The sequence below is a fragment of the Lacerta agilis genome, chromosome 15 (genome assembly GCF_009819535.1).
Source record: "Lacerta agilis isolate rLacAgi1 chromosome 15, rLacAgi1.pri, whole genome shotgun sequence".
Taxonomy (NCBI): Eukaryota; Metazoa; Chordata; class Lepidosauria; order Squamata; family Lacertidae; genus Lacerta; species Lacerta agilis.
This window is the reverse complement of record NC_046326.1, coordinates 5741190-5762760: the sequence shown is the minus strand read 5'-3', so window position 1 is coordinate 5762760 and position 21571 is coordinate 5741190.

Here is a 21571-nt window from a genome sequence, read left to right as displayed (position 1 = left end):
GGCCAGCCAAGGAAGCAGGTGTGTTTCTGCTTGCGACCTTCCTTCTCTGGCAGGGCTCCCGCGCCTTTCACAGCTGTGTGACAAACAGAAATCTCACATTTTCCTCATCACTGCATCTGCAGCCAGCTGTGGAAGGCCTTAGCCCTGCCAGAAAAAAAGTTGGAAGTGCTACAGGCACCTGACAACGACAACAACACCCGCCCTGCAATTACCTAATACATATGCTCCAACTGTTCTATTTCACAAGGACAACCTCTGTTTTCTGGTTACTGTCCATGGTCAATTGCTGTTCTTATTTTTTGCCTTATTAAAATTCTTTGAGCAAGTTGCCTAGAGGTTTTTTGTTTAATGTCTGTGAGAGAGTTGGGGTTTCCATGTATGAAATCTGAGTGTGTATGTGTGGGAGAAAATATGCATCTAAATAAGCATGTTATTGTTGTAATTGTTTACTATTTATTGCATTTTATTGCTTTCATCATGTAGTAGCAGGCCCTGGGATGTTTGGTGAAGTGTGGGAAATCAAAACACTAGCCTGTTTTGCACGTGATTCTAAATGCATACACATAAGCAGTAAGGCACCATGCAGTGAACAGATTCCAATTTCAGATATTGTAGCTGCTGACGAAAACTTTGAATTGCTGATAACACATTGTTATGTGTGGAAGGAGTTAATTAGCTAACCTGTATATATTTACCTGAATGTATTGTTAGTCTAGAAGTATAAAAGTGCCTCTGTTAAGCTTTTCTGTATGAAACCGCTCTGTAAAGCTGTGAACTCTGATCTGCATTGCACTGCCAAATGATGACTAAGTGTCTGGAGATAACAGTAGACAGAGAGTAACTGTCCTTGTATAGAGAGGAACTAGGTCAGAGATAGGATGGCCTTGCTGGAGTGCGCATGAACCAACTCAGGGCTAAATGTCCTTTTGCCTTATATGTACAACAGGAAATGTACAACAGGAAATGTTCCTTAAATGGACAAGGATGTACAAGAGGCAGAGCCAGAGAACTGTCTATAAGAACCGTCTGGAAATTGGCTAGTTTTGTACTTGCTTAGCTGCCTGAACACAGCAGGTACCTCTGCATGCAGGAAATAAATCTTTTTCTCCCTGAAGCCAGTAGCCTCAGGTGTTTTTCTGCTTCCATGTTTTCTCACCGGGCGCAACCATGGGAACCCGTAGGGGCAAATAAGGCTCCAATGTGCACTCTACATCTTTGAGCAGTGATAAGGTCCAGGGGTGCAGCACTGACCTAACCTATTTCTGGACGGAGGTCAATGGATGCTTAATTGTGTTTTGTAACATTTGCATGTATCCATAAACTCACAGACTGAACATAGGTAGAGGCTCCAACCAATGTCCTGTTCTGGCAATGGTCTGTTAATTCCTAAGACATCAATAGGGGCAGTGCTCCTTCTCATTCCACTCTCCAATCCCCTTTCACCAATAGGAGCTGGCTCCTAGGGGCCAAGGTCCCTTTGCCCCCCCCCCAATAAAATATTTGAGGGGGGTCTCCCCCCTCCACAAAGTTGATGGGCGTTGGGATTCAAATGGTATGCATGCACCATGTCATGTGACTGATGATGCAGGGCAGGACTTACCTGCCCCACATATTTATTCAAGTTGGCACCCCTGCTTCTACCCCCTCATGTTGCCCCCCCAATAACTTCCCCTTCCCACCCCATGAAACCACTGAGCACACTTTTCACCTTCCCAAACTCATTTCTGAAGCCACTTCCCTCTTCTGTTTTACAGCCCCACTTTGCACTCCAGTTTTCATCTTCACTGCATCCCCATGCTTCTTCACAAACCGCCCACACCTTGCAACCACTAAGAACTCTTCCCACCTTCTTCCCAGTTATGAAGCCACCACCCCCTCCTATTCTTCAAACCATTTCATTCTCCTGCTTTCATCTTCAATCTCATTCCCATGCCTTCTCCCTCTTTTGTTGCACCCCCATTTTCACTTTTACTCACTTTCCCTCTCCCCATGCTTACTTTTCTCAACTCTCCCTTGCGCACAGATCACCCTCATTTCCATGCTTTATATTCACTACTGTTGTGCAGTCCCCTTTGCACACACACTCATGATACTATAGATTGCCATATATTTAAGATTATTAGACTCTGAAGAGCCAGCCTGCAAGTTAACGTGTTCCATTAGAGAAGGTTAACTTCCATTGATGGATATTACACATATATGGGTGCATGCTTGTTAAAAAAAAAAAAAAAATACCTCCTCTAAATCACTACAATTAATGTGGAACTTCCTACTGAGGATAAACACATGTTACCAGAAATGAAATGTATTGTGGAAAACTAATATAGAATATTTGAGTGTTCTGCATACTTGATCTCTCACATGAGGCAGCTGAGGAATGGAAGAGACAGCATTCCCCCCTTCAATGTGTCTCCCATTTCACTGTACTCAATGCAGATGTTTGAGTAAAGGAGGGGTGGTGAGACACTGAGATTAAAAATGTGGTTTTAAACAACTGCAATGAGTAACAGGTAGGTAGCAGTGTTGGTCTGCCATAGTCAAAACAAAAAATAAAATATAAAAAAATTCCTTCCAGTAGCACCTTAGAGACCAACTAAGTTTGTTCTTGGTATGAGCTTTCGTGTGCTTGCACACTCCTTCAGATACCTTCCTTCCAGTAGCACCTTAGAGACCAACTAAGTTTGTTCTTGGTATGAGCTTTCGTGTGCTTGCACACTCCTTCAGATACCTTCCTTCCAGTAACACCTTAGAGACCAACTAAGTTTGTTCTTGGTATGAGCTTTCATGTGCATGCACACTTCTTCAGATACCTTCCTTCCAGTAGCACCTTAGAGACCAACTAAGTTTGTTCTTGGTATGAGCTTTCGTGTGCATGCACACTTCTTCAGATACCTTCCTTCCAGTAGCACCATAGAGACCAACTAAGTTTCTTCTATACCAAGAACAAACTTAGTTGGTCTCTAAGGTGCTAATGGGAGGATTTTTTATATTTTTTATTTTGTTTTGCAATGAGTAAAGCAGGGATGGATGAATATCAAGGGGCTGCTTTTAAAATGAACAAACCAACAAACTAGTTTCCATAAGGAAAAATATCAGAGATGGGTACAACACAGAAGCTAACACAACAGGGCCTTTCCCAACTCCTTTTTCACTGTACTCAGACTTTGTTTTAAACTGTCACTCCCCATGTCACCTTGCTCACCCACCTTAAACATCTGCCATTGTTTAAAATCACCACCTTTCTCCTATTGGTTTTCTGCCATCCCTGCTTTACTCAAACCTCTGCTGTTGTTTAAAATAGCCAATTTCCCCCCAGTTCCGCCCATCATTGCTTAACCCAAATGCCAGCTGTAATGTTAAGCCACCACTTTATCAATGACCTTCCCTTCTTGCTCCCATGGCTATTGACGTCATTCAACTTGCCTTCTCCATTGCTTCCCTTCCCTTCCCTCACTTCAGGAAAATCCAGGATTGTGATGAGGTACTACACATCCTTCAGTGGGGGCTCACAATGGCAGCCTAACATTTTTAGGAAAATAGGAAGATGTCACCTGAAACCTAAATAATAAAAATATATGTTGCTCCAGACTCAGCCAGCTTTTTGATGAGATTGATCAGTCCTTCTAGCTCAGTATCCTTTTTGTCCAACTCCCTAGATTCACTAAACCTTTTGGATAATCATGTCTGCTATTTTTATATCCAAAGAGCAATATTAATGAAGGGCATGCTATTACAGAGTATATGAATGCAACATACAAAAGGGGTAGTTGAGCCATATGCAAATGTGCAGTGTTGGAGACAGTGAGGCCTTGGGCAGAGATCTTTGTTTTGATTATAAGGATATGACAAGTGCTTTCCTATTTGCACCTAAGAAATGTTGGATAGTATTGTTAATGCATATCACCACAACAGACAAACAGCACAGGTTGTGGTTATTACAATTGGGGGCTGTTGTTGTTACAGCACCTTTCCCATCCTTCAGCCTCCATTGCTTATATTGTGCTAGAACTTTGTTTAAATTTCTGCTTCTACTTCCCATTATCTTGACTAGTTTCAAAAAGGCACGGTCAAGCTTAAAATTAGCTAAAGCAGGCCATGAGTTGAACCGGAGCATTTCTCTAACCCATTAACGTTTCTAACCCATTAGACTTTAACAAGTATAATTATCTAGTCAATCTAATTATCTAAGCAGAAGCACAATCCATATAAAGAAGTCTGAGGAAGGAATCCTGAGAACACTAAAATCAAGAGGCATTTCCCCCTTGACAACTTCCATCAAGTCAAACTTACTACAGTATTATGATTTCTGATTTTGAGGAGTCCCATGTTAAGATTACATCACTGGTCCAAGTTTTAACACAGGAAAGTATGAAAATATGAAAAAAATGACTTCCAAACTATTTTTTTGTCTTTTCATTAATTACTTAAACAGTTCGCGGAAAGGAGCTGTTATTAGGCTTCTTTGATGAGAATTAATGGTTCATTACCTTAAATTGCACACATTTGCCAATACATTGGAAGAAGATGGAAGAATAATTAATGTTTCATCTTGTTTTTGAAAACAATAGAGTGGACTCAGGCTGTGCGTTCGAAAGGGCACATGGATTCTTTAGGTAAGTATGTGCTCCACTGATATTTCTATGCTGTGTTACTACAGTTCATTTTATTTTATTTTTTAAAAACTTTCTGAACCACCCTTTCTCACGAAGGATTCCAGGGCAGTGAACAAAACACCCAATGGATCAAGAATGCACCACCCAAGTTTGAATAACCCTCACCCCCGTATTGCAGCCCCTTGTGAAGTAGTCCCCATGGTTCAGTTCACAGGAGCCAACTCCTAGGGAATGAGGTCCCTTCAGCCCCCTAATAAAATATTTGAAGAGACTGGGGTCCCCCAAAAAGTTGATGGGCATTTGCCATTCAAATGGTGTGGGATGGGGCTTACCTGCCCCCATATATTTTATTCAAGTTGGCACCCCCGATTCAAGTGTTAATTTATCCATCCAAAAACCCTCTCCACAGAGGCAGCTGCAAAAAAAGAGGAGGAGGATGGAAATGTTAGTTGTAGAAGCTGCCTTCCTCTCATGCAACCACTAGATGCAAACCTCGGTCAACAATGAATATCACATCTACACACTCCACTGTTGTTTGTACAAAAGTCCATGAGGGGTGATTTAGCAGAGAGTCAAATGGCAGTGGAAGAAAACAGTAAGTTAAATGTTGGACCATTACTACACTCTTAATATAGACCTATTTAAAAAAACAATGAAGCAATATAACTCCTTTCTGCATTCCCTACATTAATAATGAAAAAGCTGAGGGACAAAAAGTAATCAGTCACTTTCCTAGAAATCGTCTGCATACATAGGGACAAACCCTAGTTCTTCTGCATTCCTTATTATTTATCCTTAATGAACTGGCAAATAAATTACAGAAAGCTTTTTATAAACTGGCATCTTATTAATTCCACATTTTCTGCAACAGGTTGTAAAATTAATGAATCAAAGAAATAAAAATGCTTGCTAATTTAATTACATGATTACTACTGCACCAACATTTGTTTTAGTAACATATTATAATCAGAACAGTTGTTTCATTTTGAGCCTTTTTATGTAAACTGCTTTAAAATTTACATAATATTTTCATTACAGATTTTTTTTGTCTTTGGCATATGTCTGATGTTTCTAATTTTGTGTAAAATATTAGTAAAGGAAGCAAATGAAATATTGATAAGATTGATCTTCTTTACTTATTCCTAATGACAGGTGAGTCCCCACTTACACAGGGGTTACGTTCAAGGCCCCCAAATGCATAAATGAAATTGCGTAAAATGGGGAGCCCAGTCTAAACACCCTTTGAACACCCTCTCTGCTGCTCTTCAATCCATACCAAAAACACTATATCCAAAAACATCCACAACTAGAATCGAAGCTCTGGGGCTGGCAAGAGACTGGTGGGTGAGTAGAAAGGGGGCTGCTGCAGCTGCAATACCTTCACATGTCAACTGTTAGGTGGTAAGGCTAAGCAGTGTAACCAAAGCCCTGCTGTGCCCCTGGTCTCTTCAGGGTTTCCTCCACCCTCACTGACGTCCTCTTCATGAGGACTCTCCAGCTCTCTCCTGCCATTTCTGTGTTTGAACTGTATTATTCGATTATTTCCCAGCAACATGTATTCTAGGGTTGCCATATTTTGATGAGCAAAAAAAAAGAGGACACATCTGCCAACTTCTACTTTGAACTATAGGGGATGCGGGTGGCGCTGTGGGTTAAACCACTAAGCCTAGGGCTTGCCGATCGGAAGGTCGGTGGTTTGAATCCCTGCGACGGGATGAGCTCCCGTTGCTCGGTCCCAGTTCCTGCTCACCTAGCAGTTCGAAACCACACAGTGCAGGTAGATAAATACGTATTGCTCCAGTGGGAAGGTAAACGGCATTTCTGTGCACTGCTCTGGTTCTCCAGAAGCAGCTTAGTCATGCTGGCCACATGATCCGGAAGCTGTACGCCAGCTCCCTCGCCCAGATGAGCGCTGCAACCCCACAGTCGTCCACAACCGGACCTAATGGTCAGGGGTCCTCTTTACCCCCCTTTACTTTGAACTATGGATTGCTATGACGATTCTCATTTTACACACACATGTAAAAGAGGGCGTGTCTTGGAAAAATAGGACTTATTATAGCAACCCTAGATTCATAACGCAAAGCAAACTAGATTGAAGCTATCTGGATGGAAGGCTTGTTTCTATTAGCACCAGCAACTAAAGCTGTGCACTGGATTTGTGCCCTGCCCACATCTGATTGAAAAAAACTACAAATCACCACAGAGTGGATTGTGTTATCCCAAATTGATTTGTAACTCTCTGAAAGCCAGACAGACAGTCTGCAAACTGTTGCAGTTATTAATTAAAACACCATATAAGGAGAACACCAGGGTGGGGAGAGCGAGAGGGCAGGAGGGCTAGAATGATCTCACCCCACCCAACACTCTCCAGTCACAGGGCTTGAGGGGGGAAGCTGGACTTTGCTTTATGAGAATTGTAGGGCTAGTCTAGAATACTATCACCCCACCCAAACCTCTTATAAAGTGGTGGAGTTAGGTGACATTAGTTCAAATAGTGTTTGTCTCATATCCTTTCACAATCAATCCAAATAAACACCCTTTAAAAAGTTTGTTGTCTGTGTCTTTGTATACCCCCCTACATTTTGATTCTAGTTTATAAATAAGGCTTACTTGCAGCTGTTTTCCATTTTCTTTGTCTTGTCTTTATTACTGTTTTGCTGTCTCTCTCTTTGTGTGTTTTGTAAATGCATTGTACTTAGTCCAATAATTTATTATTATAACAGCCAGCCACAAACTTATAGTGCTTTGAATGATAATTGTTTCCAATTGCAAAGCAACTAGCAGTCACCAAGCAATACAACAGTTTAGTTGTCTGGCACTTTACTTACTTACTTACATTTATTTGTTTATTTATTTATTAGATAAAATTTGTATACCATCATTCATCCAAAGATCTCAGGGTGGTTTACAGCACTGTTGTTGCTGTTTTAAGAGATCACCCACATCTTTTAGTCTGACTTCTGACTCCATTGCTGTTTTTAATGATAACTCCAGTTGCTAACCATAGTGAATATCTTGGTTTTGTTTTTAGGATCTAATAAACTGATTCTTAGACTTTGCGCTTCAGTGTTTTATTCTGTCTTTACTGTGTACACCGCGTTGATGGCTTTATGTGGTGAAGTGGTCTATAAATTTGTTTAATGATCATAATACTTTTATTTCCTGCTCAGTCACTGCTGCTGGATTTCAAAATCCTGCTCACAGCGCCATTTATGTCATCAAACCATGGTAACATGTACAGGTATCTTTTGAAATCCGGAGAGACAAGTGATATCCCTTATGCTATAGGACTTTCAATAAGACACGTTGGAAACCAGATCTGGGTTTACACACCTTTCATGTAACATTTATTTCATATAGTCAAGTATACAGTAATACATTGGTACCAAGAGGTTCAAGCACTCACACATTCATTCATCCATACTCACAAGGCCCTTCACGTGGGTTGATCATGCCTCACGCAAGAGCTGTGGATGTCGAGCTGTAGCGCTAGTCCCGGCAAACTGATGGCATGCAAAGGGGTCCTTTTTATAGTCTTCTTTCCCATTGCCGTCCATGGGCTGTCTGCAGAAGGGCTGTCTCCACCGCTCTTCTCCTGCCCTCCTCCTGGACCATCATCAAGAAAACCCTTTCCAGTCATACCTCAGAGCAGAGAGACAGCATGTTCTGGACCTTTATCTCATTGCCAGTTCCTCCTTGTTTTTGTCTGGGGTTTTTTGCTTTCCGTAAACGACAGCCTAAGACAACACCACAGTCATACATTCCTCTTTGATAAAACTAGTTTCTCGCTTTGCTTGCCAGCATATCATGCCTTGCGAATTCTTCATCTTCTTTTGGGCCTAACATTCATACTATTCATGACATTGGCTATATGATTGGATATCTTCTGTGACTCCAATGAATGTGTTACTTTTCTCAGTGCTGACTATCTGCCCCTCAAAAGGCTCCCGTCCCTGTATTTCTTTTACCCTGCATGCAATCTTCATGTTGCTGCCCTCTCATAAATTCCCTCTCATAACATCCCAGGGCAGATGCTGGGATATTACAGACAACTCCATTAGTCAGCATATCAGGCAAAGCCTTAGCAATGGTCCCATTTATGATCATCGACAGAGACTCATAATAGTGCACTTCATTTTTGCTTATGGGTACTCTGGGGCAAACCCTCCTGTTTGGGTGAGAGCTTTTGCTCAGGAAAGAGCAATCATTCACTTCAGAGAGGCAGTATTTCTGTGGCTCAAAATGTTCTTACAGAGGTTTATGGAGCTACTGGAGAAGGGGAATAAAGGCTCAAGCCAGGTATGAAAGGCATAGGATACTCTCATAAGAGATCCTACAAGAGTTATGGCATTCATTCTGTGCTGCATTGTGGATTTGTAGTCTGATCTGAAAAATTAGACATCGATCATGCTCTACCCTTGGAAATAAAGAAGGTTAACCTCCATTTAGATGAAGGATCATTTTTAGCTCAAATCACTACAGAAAGATTTTCTCCTATTCAGAGGGAGCAACCATAAAAAGTATGAACTCCACACATAAATACTACAAATGTGTGAAGCAGTCCTAAAGGGTTTGTGTGTAAACCTTTCTAGGGCTACATACCCGTGACATTTTGTTTTAAAATCTATGGCGACTCGGTACTGGTTTTTTCTACATAATTCAGACACAAAATCTAGATTCATTGCATTTCCTAGCAGCGTCTCCAATTTTAAATGGATATACCTGTACGGTCCCTATGTAAAGCTCTGCAATGATGTTGTGGGTGGGTATATGCAAAGCCTGCAAACCTCATTTCCTTCTTCATTCACCTGGGGGCAGGGGCAGGGAGCAAAAGGTGTGGAAAAGTTAATCAAGGGGAGGGTTTTCATTAGTGTATCTATACCAACCCTTGTATATGGCAGGGTCTAGAATCAATTTAGACTGAATATAGCATGTTGGGGATGAGCACGAATGATTCCAAATTGAGGGGTGGTGGGGGTGGTGGGGGTGCTACAGTTTTGTGCTACAAATGAGTTAGTGTGCATGCAGTCTAGGAATCATGGAATCATAGAATCATAGAGTTGGAAGAGACCACAAGGGCCATCCAGTCCAACCCCCTGCCAAGCAGGAAACACCATCAAAGCATTCCTGACAGATGGCTGTCAAGCCTCCGCTTAAAGACTTCCAAAGAAGGAGACTCCACCACACTCCTTGGTAGCAAATTCCACTGTCGAACAGCTCTTACTGTCAGGAAGTTCTTCCTAATGTTTAGGTGGAATCTTCTTTCTTGTAGTTTGAATCCATTGCCCCGTGTCCGCTTCTCTGGAGCAGCAGAAAACAACCTTTCACCCTCCTCTATATGACATCCTTTGATATATTTGAACATTATGGATTATGCCAGCAGTAGATTACAGAAAGTGTTTTCTTCTGGCTCATTAAATGATGCCACCCAGTTTAACAATTTTTTTTGGGGGGGGGGAATTAAGAAAGTGCTTAAACTGTGCCATTTGGAAAACAGGAAACAGGTTCATTTGAAAGACAGGATTACATGAAGGTTTAAATATAAAGCATGACCTTTGCTCAGTTGCTTTTATACAGAAAGAAGTAGGTGTTGAAAGGGAAACTTTGTATTTGCTGTGGGAGATGTTATTGCTATTAATCTATTTAATTAGGGAGGAAAACACAACAAATTACTCTTAATAAGCCTTTCAGACAGGATTTGCTTTTAATCTATGGACTCATTTATACCTATTTATATCAATTATTTTCCAAATTGAATTAGTATTCCAAACACACTTTTAAATGACCTTTATTTGTTAACAAAACAGGCCCAGAACATAGCTTTGATTTGAACTTTCCTTTTGTGAGCAAGAGAGAGAAGCCCTTTACATTGTCCAAAAGCCTGCTTCTGGGGGATTGCACAACCTTTTGGAAGTTGTGGGATATGATGGAGGGGCTACAGACAGAGTGTGGTGGGCACTGGATATATTTGCTTCCATCTTACATGAATGGATGGACGCGGGTGGCACTGTGGGTTAAACCACAGAGCCTAGGGCTTGCCGATCAAAAGCTTGGCAGTTCAAATCCCCTCGACAGTGTGAGCTCCTGTTGTTCAGTCCCTGCTCCTGCCCACCTAGCAGTTCGAAAGCACGTCAAAGTGCAAGTAGATAAATAGGTACCGCTCCTACGGGAAGGTAAATGGCGTTTCCGTGCGCTGCTCTAGTTCGCCAGAAGCGGCTTAGTCATGCTGCAACCCCAGAGTCATCCGTGACTGGACCTAACGGTCAAGGGTCCCTTTACCTTTACCTTTACATGAATGGAAGAGCAACTTAGGATCCAGGCCATAGACATCCATGTCCCGGTTCTAACTAAAGCAGAAAAGCTTTCTGGGCTGTATCACAGAAAATATGATTCTTGATTCCTCCTCAACTGAATATCTCACTGGATTTTGCAAATCTAAATGATTATATGCATGTGTACAGCACTGCCCCTTCCAATTCTTTATCTGTTTTGGCATGGAGAATTCTCATTTGATTTTGAAACTATGTGTGGGGGGGGCAAGCCTCCACATTTAGAGGCAGAGCCAACAGTAGGGCCAGATCAGGTCTATTTGAGGGTGGTCTGGGCTTTGGCTGAATTGGGTGGAGGCAGCCTAGGATCACTGTAATTCAGATCAGGCCACCAGAAGTGATCTGGGGCTGTTGGGAGTTGGGGTATAGGGCGGGAAGTAGGAGACCCAAACTTACCAAATTTGTACAAAATGAGAAATGAAAAACAGCTATCCTTTGAAATTCGTTCTTGTATGAATTAAAAATGCAGTTCTCCAGCCAAAGAATGTATACAAAGATGCATACAGTAAGACAACGTGCATCAAATTGCATATCTTGGTGACAATAACATTTGTTGTTGTTGTTGTTGTTGTTCAGTCGTTCAGTCATGTCCGACTCTTCGTGACCCCATGGACCAGAGCATGCCAGGCACACCTGTCTTTCACTGCCTCCCGCAGTTTGGTCAAACTCATCTTAGTAGCTTCGAGAACACTGTCCAACTATCTCGTCCTCTGTCGTCCTCTTCTCCTTGTGCCCTCCATCTTTCCCAGCATCAGGGTCTTTTCCAGGGAGTCTTCTCTTCTCATGAGGTGGCCATAGTATTGGAGCCTCAGCTTCAGGATCAGTCCTTCCAGTGACCAGAATGTGGTTTTTGAATGTTCCTAGGAACATAGGAAATGGTCTTATACTAGGTCAGATTGTTTGTCCATTCTAGGTTATTTCTTATTGGTTTCATTTCATTTCAAAACGGTTTGTTCTTAGAATCTGCTGAAGTGATGTTTTTGCTCTTAGAGCTGATGTTTGGTGTTCTGTTTTTTAAACTGCATACACTGTTACGATGGCTTTATGGTGTTAAGTGGTCCATATGTTTGTATAACAATAATATATAATAATAGGCCAGTATTATCTATTCTGATTTAGAGTGCTTTTAAATCCCTCTGTGACAGACCATTCCATAAATCCATTTCCTGGGAATAAACTCCACTGACTACAATAGAAGTGAGCTCTGAATAGACATTGGTTAGGATTGCATCACAGAACTACAGAAACTTCTGAACAGAATTTATGAACTGTGAAAAACCAAGGGGTGCGTAGGGGAAGACACCCAACAACATTCAAACTTGTGTTGGCAATTCATCTTTAATGTGTAATTAAGGAGAATTAGAGGTTTTGTGACACGATCCTTCTAATGTACCGAGTTTTCTATGTCCTAATTCTGCCTTGTTTAAGTGTTTCAGACAGCAAGTTCCAATTTATTTTTACAATTAGCCTTTTAGCCTCACAAACCCGACTACAGTTTTAGCTTTACAAGTAGACATCATGGAGGTGTCCACTTGTCTCATACCTGTGTTAAATGCTTCTCTTGCTGGGAAGACCTTGAATCAAATATCAGTAGATTACACCAAGTCATTTCATTTTTATGTAGTGCTACAGTTATTACAACAGTTTTTGTGATGTTAATAGTTTAATGATGAGGAAGAGAGGCAACAGAATTCACTTTCTGGGTAAATTATTTCTGATTACAAGCTAGAGCTCAGTTGCAAAGGAATTCTCTTTCCCCTCCCCATCCTGGCATTTTGTGCTGGCCCCAGGGGAGTGTCCGTGTAGCAAGGTCCAAGTCCAGTCCGGGGTCAAGGGATCCAAAGGAGGTCAGTCCGGCGGGGAGCAAGGCAGGGAGCAGGTCAAAGTCCAAGGCACGAGGTTGCAGGTTGAGCACACGCTTGCAACTAAGTTGCTCACGCAGCTTGGGCTGGGTCTGGCTGGCTTTTATCTGGCCCTATGCTTAGGGCCGCCCCGATCCTCTGGAGACTCGCCTCTCCTCCGGGCCTGGAGGCGAGCACTCCTCCTGCAGACACTTAACTCCCTTCGCCTCTCTGCCCTGAGCCTCTGTAGCTCAGGAGAGGCTGGTGGGTTACTGGACCCAGGGGATGCCTCAGCTTCCTCTGAAGAGGCTGGGAGTGGAGCACCTGCAGGCAATGGGTCCTCCCTCCCATCAGGAGCCAGAGCAGACTCTGCTGATGCCTGCACCTGGGGATCCAGCACAGGTGGGGATCCTTCAGGCTCAAGCCCTGGCCCCGGCTCAGCTGGTTCTGGAGGCGGGGAATCCTGTGCAGGCTGGGATCCCTCAGGTTCAGCATCAGAGTCTGACTCCCAGGCCATCACACATTTTCATTAAGACCAGAGGCATACGTTTCACTCTTGCAAAGCTCTCTCCCTAAAGCATTGGGATTCAAGAGGGCTGGTAAAATGATCCACTCTGATTAAAACTAGAGATACCCACTCTCAGGGGCGTTTCTAGCCCCTTGGCTGCCCGGGGCAGGAAGCCAAGAGGCACCCCTGAGGGCGGGGCATCACGGCATGTGCGTGCGTCATGACGTCATGACGCACATGCACAGCACGACACCCCGCCCCTGGAGATGCCGGGTGGCGGCTCCTGCCTCCGCAGAGGAAAAAAAGGGAAGCATAGCAGGCGCTTGAACACGCCTGCTTTGCTTCCCCCCCTTTTCCCTTTTAGCCGCTTCTTTCGGCACGAGGGGCGGACCAGCGAGGAGGGGGCGTCACACTGGCCCACCCCTCATGCCGAAAAAAGCTGCTGGGAGGGGGGAAAGGGAAGCAGAGCAGGCGCGTTCAAGCGCCTGCTTTACCTCTGCTTTTCCCCCTTCCAGCGGCTTTTTTTTCTGCGCAAGGGGTGGGCCAGCGAGGAGGGGACGTCATGCCAGCAACAAGCGGGATGCCCCCTCCTCGCTGGCCTGCCCCTTGCACCGAAGAAAAGCCGCTGGAAGGGGGGAAAGGCGGCATGCACCCATTCGGGGCCCGCCCGGCAGGGCAGGGTGAGGGGGCGTGCAAAGTGTCACCCCCTCTCCCCTGGAACCCGGGGCGGGTTGCCCCCGGCCTCCTTGCTCCGCCCCTGCCCACTCTGGGGTACCCTTTCCCTTCTCCCATCTTCCCACCTGGTATTGTGGCATTATGGTAAGCTTATAGAGACAGTATTTTCACTTTCAACAAATGATTGTCTGCATATATGGATAAATTGCTAAGTTCCCATGAGGTGCTTTGTGGGTTCTTGCTTTGACTTGTGCCACCCTGTAGAGATCCCATTTCACCTCCGGCAAATTCAAAATATCTCTGAGGCATCAGGTGCATGTTCCTATCATTCCTTGGTGGCATTTCTTATTTGACACAGAATTGCCCAACATAGGAGCCATTTCCCTCCAAAACAAAACTTCCCACTGGGGTTTTCTGTGTCAAGAGAGGAATGCTGAATAAAGCTCTACCACAGCTTGAAACAATGACAAGTTTTGTTTTTGTTTTGTTCTGTTCCTTACCTAAAAATTAATACAGTGGTACCTCAGGTTACATACGCTTCAGGTTACATACTCCACTAACCCAGAAATAACGCTTCAGGTTAAGAACTTTGCTTCAGGATGAGAACAGAAATCACGTGGCGGCGGCGGCGGGAGGCCCTATTAGCTAAAGTGGTGCTTCAGGTTAAGAACAGTTTCAGGTTAAGAACGGACCTCCGGAACGAATTAAGTTCTTAACCCGAGGTACCACTGTATTCAGTTGTTGGAAATACTCCCCACTTCCAAGGGGGACACATAGTCCCACAAAAGAATGGGGAAATATGCAACATGACACTAATTTATTACAAGCAAATGGCTGCAAGTTGTGTTTTCATCGTAACCATAAATAAACACATTCCCAGGGATGAGAGAGAGAGAGAGAGAGAAGAGCCCTGCTGGATAGATTATGGACCTATTTAGTCCAGTTCTCACAGTGGCCAACCAAATACCTATGAGAAGTCCACAAGCAGGACCTGAGGGCAATAAGATACTGGAATATTTTCTGCATTTATTCTGGAATCAATGGGGACTGCATACTTGTGTTGTTGTTGTTTTCACAGTCCACACTCTGATCTTGAACCTCCACTGCCTTGTAGTTACCGGTATCCTCATTCATAAGAAAGGCCTCAGTAGTAAACCTGAAGGAAAAATCTGTACCTTCTGGCTTTCAGGACATATTCAAGAGAAGAAAAGGCTAATTTGGAGTGGAGTCCCTAAGACGATTAGGTGGCATCTTGTAGGTCTCCTTCCAGCAACTTATTGCTCTGCTTTCCTTTGGACCACATCGGTGAGTCTGAGGTGGGGGGTCTTGTTGTTTGGGCAGCCCAGGACCTCCATACACACTAACCAGGCTTGCACCCTGGAGAGGGCACTTTGGTGCTACTAACACTGCAAAATCAATGTGAGAGGCAGCAGTTACGAGTTACCATTCTCTGCAGGCACAGTGTGTGTTGTGATTTTCCAGTGGTCTTGAGAAAGATGGATGCCAACAAAAAAAATCTACACATAATCTGAATCTGTTGTATTCCTTTTGCCTCTGAAAAGCACTTCTTGATCAGTTGGCGTTATTTTAAAAATAAAAGCATAGTCCAGGTTGATTCTGCATTAGTCTGCAGTGTGTCTATTTGATAATAGATTAAACAGATGTAGGCTGTCCCAGCCGTTGGGATGATGATGGTATCTACACCTGTCCAATGTGGGTGGGCATATACCAAAATCACAATATCTACTTCCTCCTTCTTTTATCTGGACCCTGTGCAGGAAGGAAAAAGTGAGGATAACCTAAACAAGGGGAGAGTTTTCAAATGTGTATCAAGTAACAACAGCCACCCTCCTGGATGGCAGACTTTGGAATCAATCTGACATGAACGCTATATGTTGCAGATGAGCATGAACAATTCAGTATTGAGGGGGACGGGATATGTTTTTTTATGCTACAAATGGATTAGTGTGTATGCAGCCTGAAACATCTTTCCTGACTGCTGTGCTGTGTATAAAAAAAAGGCTTATCTTGAATGTGGGAGCTGGTCAGGCTATTTCTCATTTCATGGCACTATTTAATGACAGGATGCCCCTCCTTCGGTTATTTTCTCAAGCAGGCATTAACCTTGCTGGCTGTACCACTTATTTCATCTTCCTTTTGTTTTACTTTCCTTGTTTAATACGTGGTTTAAGAATCTCCAGGGCAGCTGATTAATGGGCCTTCAGTGTTCCATCCTAAGCCCTGAAATGGATCACAAACTTCTGTTTTATTTGATTCAGTATAATTTACAGCTAGGGAACTCTTGGTTCTCCCCGTCCCCCCTCCCTTAAATAAATTGTATTTACAAATTCATACTGTCCACAAGGCTGAAAAGAGACTGGCAGTACAATTCTACACCGCTTAGAAGTAAGAGAGCAACTCCGGGTTTGAGAAGGACTTTGGCAAAGTGGGGGGTGGATGAGCCCTTGTAGACTGTCATTTCCCAACTCTGGAGGGAGGGTGTGATTGAGTTTCTTGGCCCACCAGGCCAATCAGACATGGGGCGGTGCTTCCCTTATAAGGTTTGTGCTGCCCTGAGAATTTCATTTTCCGCACTGCACAACTTTCTGGCTACTCACCCTTGTGTAGCGTAGGCTTAGCTAGTTGCCCTTTCAAGGGTCTGCCTAGGAATTATTTGGATGTGCCCTTTGGAGGACAATTTTTCACCTGCCCCACATACGATTGCCTTATGGTGGGCTTGGGTTTTATTTATTTGGCAATTTCAGTGTTTATTTCAATTGGCATCTAACATGGGCAGGTAGGTGGATTAAGGTGAATACCCATGGTAAATTCTCTGGGGTAAAGCATATATCTCCAACTGCCTGGGTAGGCTGTGTGCTCCAGTGCTCTTGGGGCCTGCTGTGTGTTCCTCTCTGAATGTTGTCCAGTAGGAATGGGGTCCATAGATCATGGCTCAGACACACACTACCACCCTATATGGGGAGATGGAAAGAATTGTCTCTCCTCACATGCAGATCTACTCTTTTGACCTCCATGCATTTGGGTAAGATCTGAAGTGGTGGTGAAGGATGATTTTGCTTAGGCTCCTTTGCACAATTGAGATTTCATGGGGGAGTGTTTAACTTTCCCCACTCACACAGCATTTATTTTAAAAAGCATACCCACCTCCCACCCTCCCACACACAAGTGGGCAGGGCTGTCTTAAGCATATGCAAAGATCCGCCCAGTGCCCCTCCCCCAGGTTGCCCAGTCCCAGGGGCGCAGCCGGCTGGCTGCCTCAGCATCTCACTGGCTTGTTTGCGCCCAAACTCGCAGCGCAGAGCTGCCCACAGCAGAACAGTCCATCGCGGCGCTCTGACTGACGGGCAGGCTCTTCTCCGGACTCAACTCTCGGGCCCCGGACTCTCGGCCTGGTGCCCCTGGGAGCCCAGCGCCCGGGTGCCCCGCACCCCTAGTGCCTATGGGTAAGACCGCCCTGCAAGTGGAGCAAACAATGAGTAAATAAACATGGCTGTTTCCACCACATCTCCTTTCACCCTCAGATGATATGTATAAGGTCTCAAGGGCATCTGGTTGTGCACCTTGACAACAGGATGCAGGGTAAGATGGGCCTTTGGTCTGATCCAGCAGGGCTTTTAACATGTTTGTACTTACATTTTTGAGTTATCAAGTTGGTCTGTTATTTCCCGGAGAAACTTTGGGAAATTTTCAAACAAAATAAGAAGCCGCCAAATAATTACTCTGTTACCAAGAATGACAAAAGCTTACTTCAAGTCATCTCTCCTGATCCAAATTGGGGAGAAGAACTTTTGCTTCTAAATTAATAAACACTGTGTTGTAAGAGTAATTGAAAACTGCATAAAATATGGATTGGAATCTTTGGCTATAAATAATGAACATTTAAGTTTGATGAGGGCTTTCAAATATTCTATATCGAGTACTACTCCTGGGATTACTGTAATATTAAAATATGTAACATTTGTCATGTAATCCCACCATGTGATTGGGATTAGCAGAATGGTGCCATTTTCTAAACTGCCGCGCCAGTCTTCCACTGCTATTAAAAATAGATTAGAAAGTTGTACATCAGAAATGGAGTTCACATTCCCATGTGAAGTGCAAGTTTACTTTGATTGTTGTTTGCTTTAGGTGTTGTTTCCTGGCGGATAACATTCTACATTCTGCATTATGTTAAGGACAAGGGTGGGGAGGCCTACTGGTTACAACTGTGATGCATCAATAAGAACAGAAGAGGAGCTCTGCCAATGGCCCACTTGATCCACCTGGGAAGCCCACAAACAAGACCTGACTGCAATAGGTGTTTAGGGAAGTCTTTTAAAGTTTAATGTTTTATTGTATTTTTATATATGTTGGAAGCCACCCAGAGTGGCTGGGGAAACCCAGTCAGATGGGCTGTGAATAATAATAATAATAATAATAATAATAATAATAATAATGGCAAGAACGCTGCTTCATTTTTGCACCACATTCCATATATATACAGATGAAGAAATGCTATGGTGTATCTATAGCAGCTCAACCAGTTGCCTTCATCTGCCCCAGCTGCAACAAAACATGTCTCCCCCATATTGGTCTCTACAGCCATAGCAAGCATTGTAACTTTTCAGTAATTTGACTTCACCCAAAAGGCACACAAATGGGGAGACCCAAAACAGACAGACAGATGCCAGCCTATATACTTAGAACTTATATAATTTGCAGGGGATGTGGGTGGCGCTGTGGTCTAAACCACAGAGCCTAGGGCTTGCTTATCAGAAGGTCGGCGGTTCGAATCCCCACGACGGGGTGAGCTCCTGTTGTCCTGTCCCTGCTCCTGCCCACCTAGCAGTTCAAAAGCACGTCAAAGTGCAAGTAGATAAATAGCTCTGGCGGGAAGGTAAACGGTGTTTCCATGCACTGCTCTGGTTCACCAGAAGCGGCTTAGTCATGCTGGCCACATGACCCGGAAGCTGTCTGCAGACAAAACACTGACTCCCTCAGCCAGTAAAGCGAGATGAGCACCACAACCCCAGAGTCGTCCGTGACTGGACTTAACAGTCAGGGGTCCCTTTACCCTTTACCTTATGGAATTTGCCATTTTACTATAAGCACCACCCTATTTGTAAAGGTCCCTCTAGAGATTAGCACAGTGTGCTTGGGTTTTCATAATGCATCATAATTTGATACCCTCCACAAATTTAACTACCTTGTTGCTCATCCCTGACTCCAGATTATTTAACAGTAGCACGACTCCCACTCCAGATGCTCGGGAGAATTTACCCCCCTCCTCCCTTTTGAAAGCTGTCTATTTCTTCCCATTCTTTGATCTGTTGTATGTTCAAATGTGAGCATGGCCTTTAGATCCTGATAATAACAAGATTATTAGAAGCCTTTGGAAAAGAAGTTTGACTCATCTTGTCACAGGCACACACACTCTCCATCTCCATAGATGGTGTTTTGAATGGCTACACATATATTATACATGTTCTGCCCTTGGGACAAAGGTTATCCCTCCCACCAATCTGAAATGATTGCTCATAATTGATTTGTCAGGGCTCTAGAGCCAGCATTTTGTTTTGCAAATGATACACTCACCCCCCCCCTGCCCCAATAAACTTATATAAATAAGTTTAGCAAACAATGAACATGCATCAACACAGTAGCTGCCTCTCAAAGTAGAATGCCAGTTGTGCAGATACAAATTTGACACAAATGCTTGCAATGTTTTCACTTTAAATTATTAGCAGGAGACTATTTTCAGAGACAAGGGATACATCCTCAAAATACATCCTCTGTGTGTGCATTATTTCTCCTACACTGATAGATAGGTCTGTCATACGTTCTTACTCTCAGCCAGGTGTTTTTTTTCCAATTTGATGACATCACTCCAATCCAGTCTAATATTGATTCTAACCAGAACTTTGCACAGGACCTGCTGATCCATCTTTGGTGTGATTTATTTTGATTGCTGATGTGACTAGATGCTGCACAGAGAAATACCTTTCAATCAAATTATGACAGTATTTCTCTCTCTCATACGCATGACACCCATATAAGAGACAGCTCTGTTGAAGCCTTAGACTTTCATAACAGTTCAGCTTCAAGATGCTTCTCGGTATTCCATTGCTTGCATTTAAAATAAGCATTCAGGACTTTATTGAACTATCCAGGAGAGCTCCACGGCTCTGATGTGTCCATCAAGTGCAAATAAAGTTAGCAGCTTTGCCAAAACCAAAGCTCCTTGCTGGGTTGGGGATAGCATGAATTGCAATTAAGGGAAAAGACGACTCCTGCTACCCTTAAACAGCCAGTTCAAAGTCTGCACAAGTTTTTCTTCCAGCCGACATGATCAGAGGGTTTTGCTGTGGTTGCATGGATGATTTTGCAATAGCATTTTTTGGGGGGGAAAGAGTAGAACAGAAGAGAGTGACTTTGTTAGTGTCTTTCTTTGCCATTAAACATAACACAAAAAACAACAACCCTTTGCTAATTGATACTGAAATTTAATCTAGCTCAATTTGTTTGGAATTTAAGATTAAATTAATTTAAATAACTTTTGACAGACTCTCTTTCAAAGCCTTTCTCTTATAAGTTCTCCAGCAAAGTAAATCACTTTCCATTGAATTATTTACGAGACAATTTCACAGGGAGAGCTTCAAAAAACCCTTCAGGCAATAATAAAATGTTCTTCACTGTTATAGACACAATTTGTTCTGGATAATTGCTTGTCTGTTCCCATTGGGGAATAGCATCCCTTACATAGGCAATGTCTCACATATAGGGAGGCTTCCTAAGTTCTCTTCCTCTGAATGCCTTACCAAATTTTGGAGTTCTAAATTACACGGTCTGGTTTTTGAGGTGGAATAATTGTATTTCATTGTTGCTTTTTTATTTCCAAATTTTGTACAGAACTCCATGCATATGTACAGCAGGGATGAGTCATCCAGATATCAGGTGGAATCCAATGTAGTGCTAAGTCTCTTGCTCCATCAGCAAAAATAATTTCTGCTTTTGCAATGGAACTTTCTCCCTCTGTCCTTTCCACCATGTGCTCCCTTAATGTGTTCTATGGGTTTCCCCAACAACCTGGATCAGATTTGGAGAGGGTGCACAGCATACAAGTGGAGGGAAAGGGGGAAAGTCCCTGCTGAAAAAGCAGAAATCCTTATGCTGATGGAACAAATGTGGTAGCTGAATGCTGCTAATCAGTCCCATTCAATGGTCAGGGTTAATGCGATTTGGACTCAAAAATATGGTGAGCGGCACGTTGACTACTCTTTTCCTGTAGTGCTTTACGATCTGTATGCATGCATCATTAATACAAAGATGATAAGGGTAAGAATGAACTAAAGGAACTGGATGTATAGTACGCTCTGATTTACATAATAATTACAGTGGTACCTCTGGTTACGAACTTAATTCGTTGCAGAGGTCTGTTCTTAACCTGAAACTGTTCTTAACATGATGTACCACTTTAGCTAATGGGACCTCCCGCTGCCGCCACGCCACCGCCACATGATTTCTGTTCTCATCCTGGGGCAAAGTTCTTAACCCAAGGTACTACTTCCGGGTTAGCGGAGTCTGTAACCCGCAGTGTTTGTA